A 10,461-nucleotide genomic window follows, 5' to 3' on the forward strand; every position below is an offset into this window, starting at 1 on the left:
ATAATCTTCGCCGATTTACCTCCTCTTGCCCCAAATTTAATAACAATAATTAAAAAATAAATAGTAGAGTATAGGTGTGGATCTCTTTTTAATTTGAAAATATAATTTATCTTCTCGACATAAAACATAACTTATTAGATAATATGATACGAATATATAAAATTTATATCGTAAAAAAGTTATTTTTTATTTCGATGTTAAAATTATAACTTGTTTTTTCTTTTATAATATAATTTATTGGATATTATGATAAGCAAAAACAAAGATGCCCAACAAAAAAAATATTTATTATTTCAATGACAGATATTTTCAATCACTTATTTATTACTACAACAACAACAACAACCCAGTGAAATCCCACATCGTGGGTCTGGGGAGGGTAAAGTGTACGCAGACCTGACTCCTACCAATGTAGGACGACAAATCACTTATTTATTACTATTAAAATAAAATAAAAATATTTAAAAACAAAAATTAAAAGTCATATATGACAAAAATTATCATCCTAAACAGGAACATTTGTGCACTTGGCCAAAAATAATCCCATAATTTATCCCCGAAACTATAATCCAAAATGAATTTCAGACAAATCCGATTCGACGTGATCCGACCCAACCCGACCCGACCCGGCGTGCTGAAGTATTTAAGAGTTAACTCCCAAAATAAAAATTGAAAACGAAAATGGGAGTAGCTTCAGACCGATTATCTTCCTTGCCGGACTCAATTCTGCTTCACATACTCTCCTTTCTTCCCTTCGACGATGTCGTTCGAACCACCCGTCTCTGTAAGCAATGGAGAACTCTCCGGTCCTTGTCTAGCACCGTCAATTTCATTCACCGTTCCAAGGACTTCTTTTATTTACAGAAGTTCGTTTCTTTTGCTGACAAATCCCTCTTAAACTTGCACGGTAACTACAGCCGTGCGTTAAAAATTCACTTTGATTTCCCCTTTAAACGTTGTTTTTCATCTGATGTTACTGTTTGGGTTCTTTTTGTCACCAACCTTAAAGTCAAATAACTCAATTTGGTTCTCTCCAATGTTGATGGTGATCGGTATAATCTACCTAAGAGATTATTCTCCAATCCTTTTCTTGAAAAAGTGAATTGGGTTTCTTGTAGATTTTACAAAGTTGAAGTTGTCAGATGGGATTCTTTAAGGGAATTAAGAATTGGATCGATGGAATTTCGTGACGATATGGTCAGGAAAATTGTTGTTGGTAGTCCGTGTTTGGAGTTATTGGAGTTGGATAATTGTTGGGGTTTTAGACGTTTGGATTTGGTAGGGGGAAAGGTGAGTAGGTTGGTGGTCAATGGGTATCGGGAAGTGAAGAAGTTCTTGGATCTTGAACTAGAAATTGTAGCACCTTGTGTTAAGGCATTGGAGTTAAAGGGGTGTTTTAGAATGAATATTCAGCTGAAGAATGTGATGAATTGTGTTTCTGTGAAACTTGATTTTCACTTTAAGACCCCTAAGGATGAGGAGCGTGACAACTTTTATGAACAGCAAAGACATATGTTGATGGCCATGTTTGGGAGTTTAAGGCATGTCAAAGATGTTATGTTAGGGACATGGTGCATCGAGGTTTGTGCTATTTGTTTTTATTGAATGATTCTCAGATATGGATATATTGCAATTTTAATGCACAGGTACCATTGAGGAGTTGGTATATTTGTGTGTTTTTGAGTTTATGATCATTTCCCCACCCCCATTTTGTAATGGTTTTGCAGTTAGGAAGTTTAACCTAATCCCTTATGTTGGAAGTATATTATTTGGTTTATTATCTGAAGCCATATTGTCCTTTTTGTACTTATCTTCTGACTTCTGATACTTGGGATATTTGGATTGTTAATTTATCATGACTTACATGCTTGTTAGTATCTTTTGTGTTGCAAAATCCTTTTGGGACAGGTGTAATATTATATTCTTTGGTAATAAGCTACAAATTAGTGGGACATTCTGGTATAGCAGAAGGTTGAAGACATATTTGTTTAATTTTTATGCTTGGAGAATGGAGTTATTGAAAGACTATTATATTTTTGTGGGATGTTGTAGTTAATTGGATTTTTTTTCTTGTTTCTTACATCTTGAAGGTTATGGCATCTTGGGAAATGACATATTTGCCGTTTTCCTTGATCAGCTGTGAGTGTTTAACACTGCATATTCCCATACAGAAGCGATATCTCCCTGGCATTATACGCTTATTACAAAGTTCAGTCAACCTTCGGACGCTAATCATACTTATGGCCCTACCCTATTTTGAGTTTAAGGTTTGTTTTCTGTCTGAAACATTATTATGAGCTATTGCTTTTCACTTATTTAGGCAATGTTTTGATTCAATCTGTAAGTAGTTACAGATATATCCAAATCCTCTCTCCTTACTTACATACTGAGCATATGTTTGTGGTTTTCCATTTTGAAAATAATCAGGCAGGGGTGTACTTATAATCTGAATATGAATTCAATCGAACCAACCACTTTTGGCTTATACCATATATATATATGTGTGTGTGTGTGAACTCCTTAAAAATATTATAAATATTGAACTCACTGTCTAAAAGAATTTTGACCCTTGAACTCATTAAGATTAAATCTTGAATCCACCAAATGAACTCCAGTAGTTGCAAGTAGGGTTGTTCGTGATCTTGAATCCTCATGTTCCTTTGGCCAAAATGTATGGATGGTTACGTAAAGTAGTTATGGTTTGAAATCAAACATTAGAAGATAATTTCTTGACCCAAGCATAAAAAACATCATTTTTCTAAACCCACATAATGTTCTATTAAAGAAGGTGTAACATAGGAAGGTTGGGGTCAATGTGTAAATAACAGAACCTAGAGGCTTAGTTAGCAAAAGTTAGTTAGATGGTTAGAATGTAGTTAGAACTAATTCTGTATATATACATGTACTGCACATTGAAGTTAATTAACAGAGTATTTTCTCTAATTCATCTCCTCTCATTCTCTCTCAATGTAGAACATTCTAGATTCATGATAGTGTTCAACAAGATATCTCCATTGATGATATCTAACGTGGTATCAGAGCTTCTCAATCACGAGTTTGATTGCAATTTCGAGCTAACACATATAGTGTCTCTGGGAAATTGATACAGATCAGCCATGGGAACTATCGATAATGATTTACCAGAAAAGCTGAGTCATAATCATCCCCTCTTTCTGAATACTATTGATAATTCAGGTGTTATGCTCGTCTCTATTCAGCTAACTGGAGCTGAGAACTTCTCTGTGTGGAGTAGAGCCATGCAAATTGCCATTCTAGGTCGCAACAAACTGGGATCATTGATGGGTTCTGCAAAAGGGAAAATTATGGTCCAAATTTGACGAATCTGTGGGATCGATGCAATGCCATTGTATTGTAATGGATCATGAATTGTGTGTCAAAGGAACTACTTGGAGGCATTGTGTACTCGACTAATGCTGCAGCGGTGTGGAAGGATCTTCGAGAACAATATGATAGAGTCGATGGATCTCGTATCTTTCAGCTTCACAAGGAAATTGCTACTATCAGTCAAGGTACGAATTCCATTTCTGTCTATTTCTCGCGATTGGGAGATCTGTGGGTAGAATTTGACAGCTTAACTCCAGTTCCTCATTGTGATTGTCAAAATTCGAGGGAATTTATAGTGTTCATGCATAATCAGAAGTTGTTGTAGTTTCTTATGGGTCTAAATGAGACTTATGAACAAGCTCGAGGGCATGTTTTGATGATGATACCTCTGCCTTCATTGAATAAGGTTTATTCAATGTTAGTTGAAAGAGAGTCAGCGTACTATTTCACAAACATCTAGTAGTCAGTCTGATTTGCATACCTTGTTCACCACTCGAAATGCACCAGCTCCATAGTCTAAACACAGATCACCTCATACTTCCAGTTATGATCCGAATGCATTTTGTGATTACTGTAAACGCAAGGGTCACACTCAAGCTATTTGTTATCCACTACATGGCTATTCTCCTGGTTATGATAGGAGGAGAAAAAGAACATCCTAACAACAATTCCTATACTGGCAAAGGGAAGTCTAACACTGAGAGGGGAACCTATCCTACTGTTAATCCTGTGGTTAGTGATCCACCACCACAAAGGTACACGGGTGATCTAGACAATAACTTGAGTATCAATCAAGGTAACTCCAATTTTAAAAATACTGGAAGAAGTACCGGGCAATTTGAGCATCTAGACTACAACAGAGGTATGAATGTGTTGTATGAGCAATATAATCAGATATTGCATATGCTTGGTCGAACTAATGTGCCGGGAGGCACTGAAACAGCATCTACCTCTCATAGCAACACCACAACAGGAGCTAATCTGGTTCAAGAAAGCTTCTCCTCAGCAGGTAAATGCATCTGCTCTTACTACAAGCCTTACACAGGATGATTGGGTTGTAGACTCTGGTGCAACCAATCATATGACACATAACTCAGATTTGCTTAATCATAAAGAGCAGCTGTCCCAAGATACACCTAGGAGAGTACATTTGCCAAATGGTGATACTACTATTGTGACACATACAGGATCATGTAATATGACTCAACATGATCTCATCAGAAATGTTCTTCTAATTCCTGAATTTAAATTCAACCTTCTGTCAGTTTCTAAGATTACTAGGGATCTAAAATGTGTAGTCTCTTTCTTTCCTGACTTTGTTATCTTTCAGGACCTCTACAGTGGGCAGGTGAAGGTGATTGGTAGAGAAAATGATGGCCTTTATCTTCTACCTACTCACAAATTCAGTAGAGATGCCACCTGCCAATCCTTAATTGCACAAGATGACTCTCAAGTTCTGTTGTGGCATCAAAGACTTGGACACCCTTCATCTAGTGTTCTAACACAGGCCTTTGATTTTCCTCCTAGTCAGTGTTCTAAACATGTTCATACTTGCACCATTTGTCCTCTAGCTAAGCAACATAGACTACCTTTTCCACGTAGTACTTCTGTGTCTTCCTCTCCATTCAACTTGTTACACATAGATGTTTGGGGACCTTTTTAAACTCCCACATATGATGGTAATAGATTTTTTGTCACAATTGTTGATGATTGTACCAGAATGCTGTGGGTCTTTCTAATAAAATTGAAAAGTGATGTTTGTGTTGTGTTGAAAAACTTCTTCACTTTAGTTCACACTCAATGTGGTTCATTGGTTAAGGCCATCAGAACTGATAATGGTTCTGAGTTTGTTAATATTGAATGTTACAAGTTATACACTAGTGTGGGTATAGTTCATCAAAGGACATGTATTCACACTCCATAGCAAAATGGTATTGCTAAGAGGAAGCATAAACATATATTTGAAGTGGCCAGGGCAATCAGATTTCAAGGTCATATTCCCCTCAGATTTTGGGGGCATTGCATTCTCAGTGCCACTTATATCATCAACAGGTTGCCTACTCCTATCTTAGGTGGCAAATCTCCATATGAAGCCTTTCACAGAGAAACCTTTCCTCCAACATATGAAGAGTCCTAGGTTGCTTGTGCTTTGCCAAAAATATGCATATTCATGACAAGTTTCAGCCTAGAAGTGTAGTGGCCACACTTATGGGGTACAGTGAACAAACTAAGGGTTATATTCTTTATGCTCTGAAAGAGAGGCATTTCTTTCTTAGTAGAGATGTCATTTTTAGGGAATCCATAGATCCCTTTGCTGTTCCCTCTTCTAGTGCAGGGTAGTTATTTCCTACCAGATATGTATATCAGAGATTTCAGGTTTGAGTTCTGCTAGAAGCAATGTTCTAAAAAATGAGTTATACAATGCATGTATGGAAATTCAATCAGGCCCCAATATAAATGAATAATTATTTTTTTTTTTAAAAAAAAACTCAAGAAAGTCACATTTACACTTGTTTGTTCCCCACAAATTGAGAACAAAAATAGCAAGTTAGGTTTCCCTTTTAGATAGAAATAGATTGATGCCATATATATTTCATAGGATAGTATATAGTATTAAAGATTAATGACTCATTATTAGTTAGAGTAAGTAAAGTTTAAAAAATTAAAATAATTGCAAGAAAAGTAGCTTTTGACCATGACTAAAAGGAAGTTATTTTCACTCTTTTGTGATAGTCAAAACACCAAAAAATGATTTATTAACGAAAAATAATTTCTAGGGATCCTTTAGAGCATGCCCCTCCTTACGCAGATCCTATTGTACCAGCAGTTCTTGAGATACCTGCAGATCATGTGGTACCAGTTGATCCTGGTGTATCAACTTCTGTAGCTTCAGCTGAGAATGATCCTGCACCTGTGCTTCCTGCTCAAAGTATCAGAGGAGCACCAAAGCACCATTGTGGCTGAAGGACTATGTAGCCTCTGCTACTGTCCACTCTCCACCTAAGCCATTGTACTAAATTGATCAGTACCTTGGTTATGATCATCTGGCTTCTCGTTACCAAGCTTTCCTTTCCAAGTTTGGCACTGATGTTGAACCCTCAACTTTTGAGGAGGCTTGTAGGGATCCAAGGTGGGTTGAAGCTATGCAAGCTGAAATCTCAGCCTTGGAATCCAACAACACCTGGCAAGTTGTTTCCTTGCCTAAGCACAGAAAGGCTATTGGTTGCAAATGGATTTTCTAAGATTAAGTATAAAGCTTCAGGTGAGGTTGACAGGTTTAAAGCCAGACTGGTAGCAAAGGGTTTCAATCAGAGAGAAGGCTTTGACTACAAAGAGACTTTCTCCCCAGTGGTGAAGATGGTCACTGTCAGAAGTGTTTTGGCCCTTGCAGCTACTGAAAATTGGCCTATCCATCAGATGGATGTCTCTAATGCCTTCCTTCAGGGAGATTTATTTGATGAAGTCTATATGACTCTTCCTCAGGGCTTCCAAATTCCCAAGGGATTTAATGTGCAGGGGGAGAAACCAGTATGTAGGCTCATTAAATCCCTTTATGGACTGAAGCAAGCTCCAAGACAGTGGAATGATAAACTGACAAAGGCTCTTATCAGACTTGGCTTTGTTCAAAGTCATCTAGACTACTCTTTGTTTGTCATAAGAACTGGTACAACTATTGTGTTAATCCTAGTCTATTTAGATGACATGATGATCACTGGTAATGACCTCATGCTCATTCAAGAAACCAAAAGGATTCTGCAGGATACCTTCAAGATGAAAGACCTAGGAAAACTTAGGTACTTTCTTGGGATTGAGTTTGCCATATCCCAAGAAGGCATTGTAATGCATCAGAGAATACTTTCTCTGGAAATCATCTTGGAAGATGGACTAGGTGCTGCAAAACCAGCTTCTACACCCCTGCATCCTAATGTTCAATTGACAACCAAGGAGTATGATGAAGCTAATGGAAAAGGGAATGATGACAGACTATTGGAAGATGCCACAATGTATAGAAGATTATTTGGTAAACTCTTGTATCTAAATGTCACCAGACCAGACATCTCTCTTTTGCTACACAGACTCTAAGCCAGTTCCTACATCAACCTAAACAGTCTCATCTCAATACTGCACTCAAGGTTGTGAAATACATAAAGGGCCAACCAAGATTAGGTGTACTGCTATCCAGCAAAAGTCACAAGCAGTTAAAAGTATACTGTGACTCAGACTGGGGAGCTTGTTTACATACTAGAAGATCAGTCACTGGATTTTATGGTTAAGCTGGGAGACTCACTGATATCTTGGAAATCTAAGAAGCAGGAAACAATATCTAGAAGTTTAGCTGAAGCAGAGTATAGGAGCATGGCAAGTGCAGTAGCTGAAGTGGTATGGATAGTCAGATTGTTCAAAGAACTGGGAGATGAGGTTTGAACACCAGTTACCATTCATAGTGACAGTAAATCAGCAATCCAAATTGCTGCAAATCCAGAACTACATGAAAGAACAAAACACATAGAATTGGACTGCCATTTCATCAGGGAAAAATACAACAAGGGCTAGTTGAAACAAAGTATACCTACATACCAAGGAGCAAGAAGCTGACATGCTAACTAAAGGACTGGGAAAGAATCAACATGATATTTGTTATCCAAGTTTGGAGTACTGAATCTGTTCATATCCTCAAACTTGAGGGGAGTATTAAAGAAGGTGTAACATAGGAAGGTTGGGGTCAATGTGTAAATAACAGAACCTAGAGGCTTAGTTAGCAAAAGTTAGTTAGATAGTTAGAAGGTAGTTAGAACTAATTTTGTATATATACATGTACTGCACATTGAAGTTAATTAATAGAGAATTTTCTCTAATTCATTTCGTTTCATTCTCTCTCGATGTAGAACATTCTAGATTCATGATAGTGCTCAGCAAGATATCTCCATTGATGATATCTAACATGCTCTTAATCTTTTCTCTCTGTTCTAATAGAGTTTCCATTTGCAGGCTTGCTTTATTCCAGTTGTAAATGATGTTCACTCTGTTGGAGGAAGGTTTCAACTGTCTATGCTTTCTAAAGATTGGGGTCTTCACCTTAAAACGATTAGAGTTTGTGGCTTTGAAGGAATGCGATCTGGCCTAGAAGTTCTATTTCTGCGTGATCTTCTTTTGATATCTGCTAACCTTGAGATGATGGTTATTGAATGGAGATCTGGACTTCAGAACTCGATTCGCGATGCATCAGATGAGTTTGTGGTAAAAAGTTTATCAAACGTTCAAAGATGCTCAAAGAATGCTGTAATTTTGTTCAAAAACTAACTCTTGATTTTCTGCTGCTTGTTTTACATTTAAGCAAGCTCGTGAGAAAGATTTTGCTATTTCTTTGGAAATACAATTCAGTATGTGGATGCAGCATGTCAGTAAGAGCTGAATTAACAAATTGTACTCGAAAGATTACACCATTTTCCTTTTCATGTTGTACTCTATTGAATGACTTAGAGTTTGTTTGGATAAGTTTTTTTTAAGCTGCTTATAAGCTGAAAACTGTTTATTATAAGCTAAAATAAAAAAATTGGGGTAATTTAACTTCTTTTTTTGGGGCTTATAAGCTGTTATAGATAAACTAAGTCAAACAAATTCAATTATTTTTCAGAGCTTATTTTAAGCACAAAATGACTTCTAGTTGGTTAGCAAATACTTAAAAAAAAATTGAAAACAGTTTATAAGTTAATTCAAATGGGCTCTTAGCTGGTTTATATCAAATTCATTTTTTTTTTGGTTAGTTTCCTTTGGTTTATGTTAACCTTATTGAAATCCAATTAATTTTGATTTGCACGAAGCAAGGCTCATTCGAGAAGGGAGCACTTTTTACCAAAGATTTTTTATTCATGCTTGAAATTGTGTGAATGCATATTTGATTTTAACTATACGTGTATGTACACATGTGAAAACATTAACTGTATGTGTGATCGATTGGATTCAATGTATGTGTTTTCAAACTGAATGTGAAGGTATGTTGGCCGTCAATGGTATGTGTGGCAAATTGGATTCAATCTATGTGTTTTCAAAGTAAATGTGAAGGGTATGTAAAGTGTTGTCTATATAAATAGGAAAAAGGGCGAAGAATACTCCTGACTTACTGAAAATGTCTCAAAAATATTCCTCTTTCACCTTTTGGTCAGAGAATACCCCTAATCTATTGCGAATGACTCAAAAATACCTCTTTCCACCTTTTGATTTAAAAATACCCTCCATCTTTGTTTTTGGCTTAAAAATGCCCCTTCTTCCATCTTTTGATTTAAATGTATCCTCAAACCAAATTCAATTGAATTAAATTCTTTTACTAATTAGTTATTTTTTTTTTCTAAAAGAAAAAAAATTATTTATTCAATTTTTTTATATTAGCTCTCTTCAATATATTAAGTCTAAAAAATAAAATAAATAATTTATTGTGTAAATATGAAGAATTAAAATTTTATTTTTATTATTAAAATAACGCAATAAAATTCTTAAATTTAACTTTTAAATTGTAATTTTTTCTTCAATACTGATTTTTCTTCAACTTTGCCACATCTTTTAGCACTTATTACCTGTTGAAAATTTATTTTTCTCTTCCAATTTGATTCCCCACTCTACAAAATCCAATTTGGTATATCCACAAATTTTAGTTTAAAGTCTAAACAAGCCTTTCTTTTTATTGCTTATTATCAATCACGAAAAGCTCATAAACTGATTAACCTCAATATTATTATTTTTTAATTTTTTACAAATGTAGATTGTGGTAAGGATAATTCGAATTTTCTCTATATTTAACTAGTGATTTTAAGTTTGAATCTTTTGGGAATGAAAAAAATTTAGTTGGAAGCATCACCATAAAAAATGAGTAATGCAATGACGAATTAAAATTTAATAGGACCCCAATACAAGTACAAAACATTGAGCGGAAATCAAAAGAAAAAAAACTCTCAATAAATGTTCTTAAACCATGTGAAATAAATAAAATATCCTTTATTTATAGTTTGGTCCAAAAAAATGTCTTTGCCATCAATACTTTAGTTCAAAAATGTCCTTGCTATTGATATTTTTTTTTCTTTTTAGACATATCTTGTTCCTAATAAAAATATTTCTTTTAAA

General features: G+C 35.4%; 1 pseudogene; it reads left to right on the top strand.

Moving 5' to 3' along the window:
* Positions 1–652: 652 nt before the first annotated feature.
* LOC129873633 (putative F-box/LRR-repeat protein At3g18150) lies at positions 653–8,848 on the top strand (annotated as a pseudogene).
* Positions 8,849–10,461: the final 1,613 nt, after the last annotated feature.

This window comes from Solanum dulcamara, chromosome 11 (assembly GCF_947179165.1).
Source record: "Solanum dulcamara chromosome 11, daSolDulc1.2, whole genome shotgun sequence".
NCBI classification, from domain to species: domain Eukaryota; kingdom Viridiplantae; phylum Streptophyta; class Magnoliopsida; order Solanales; family Solanaceae; genus Solanum; species Solanum dulcamara.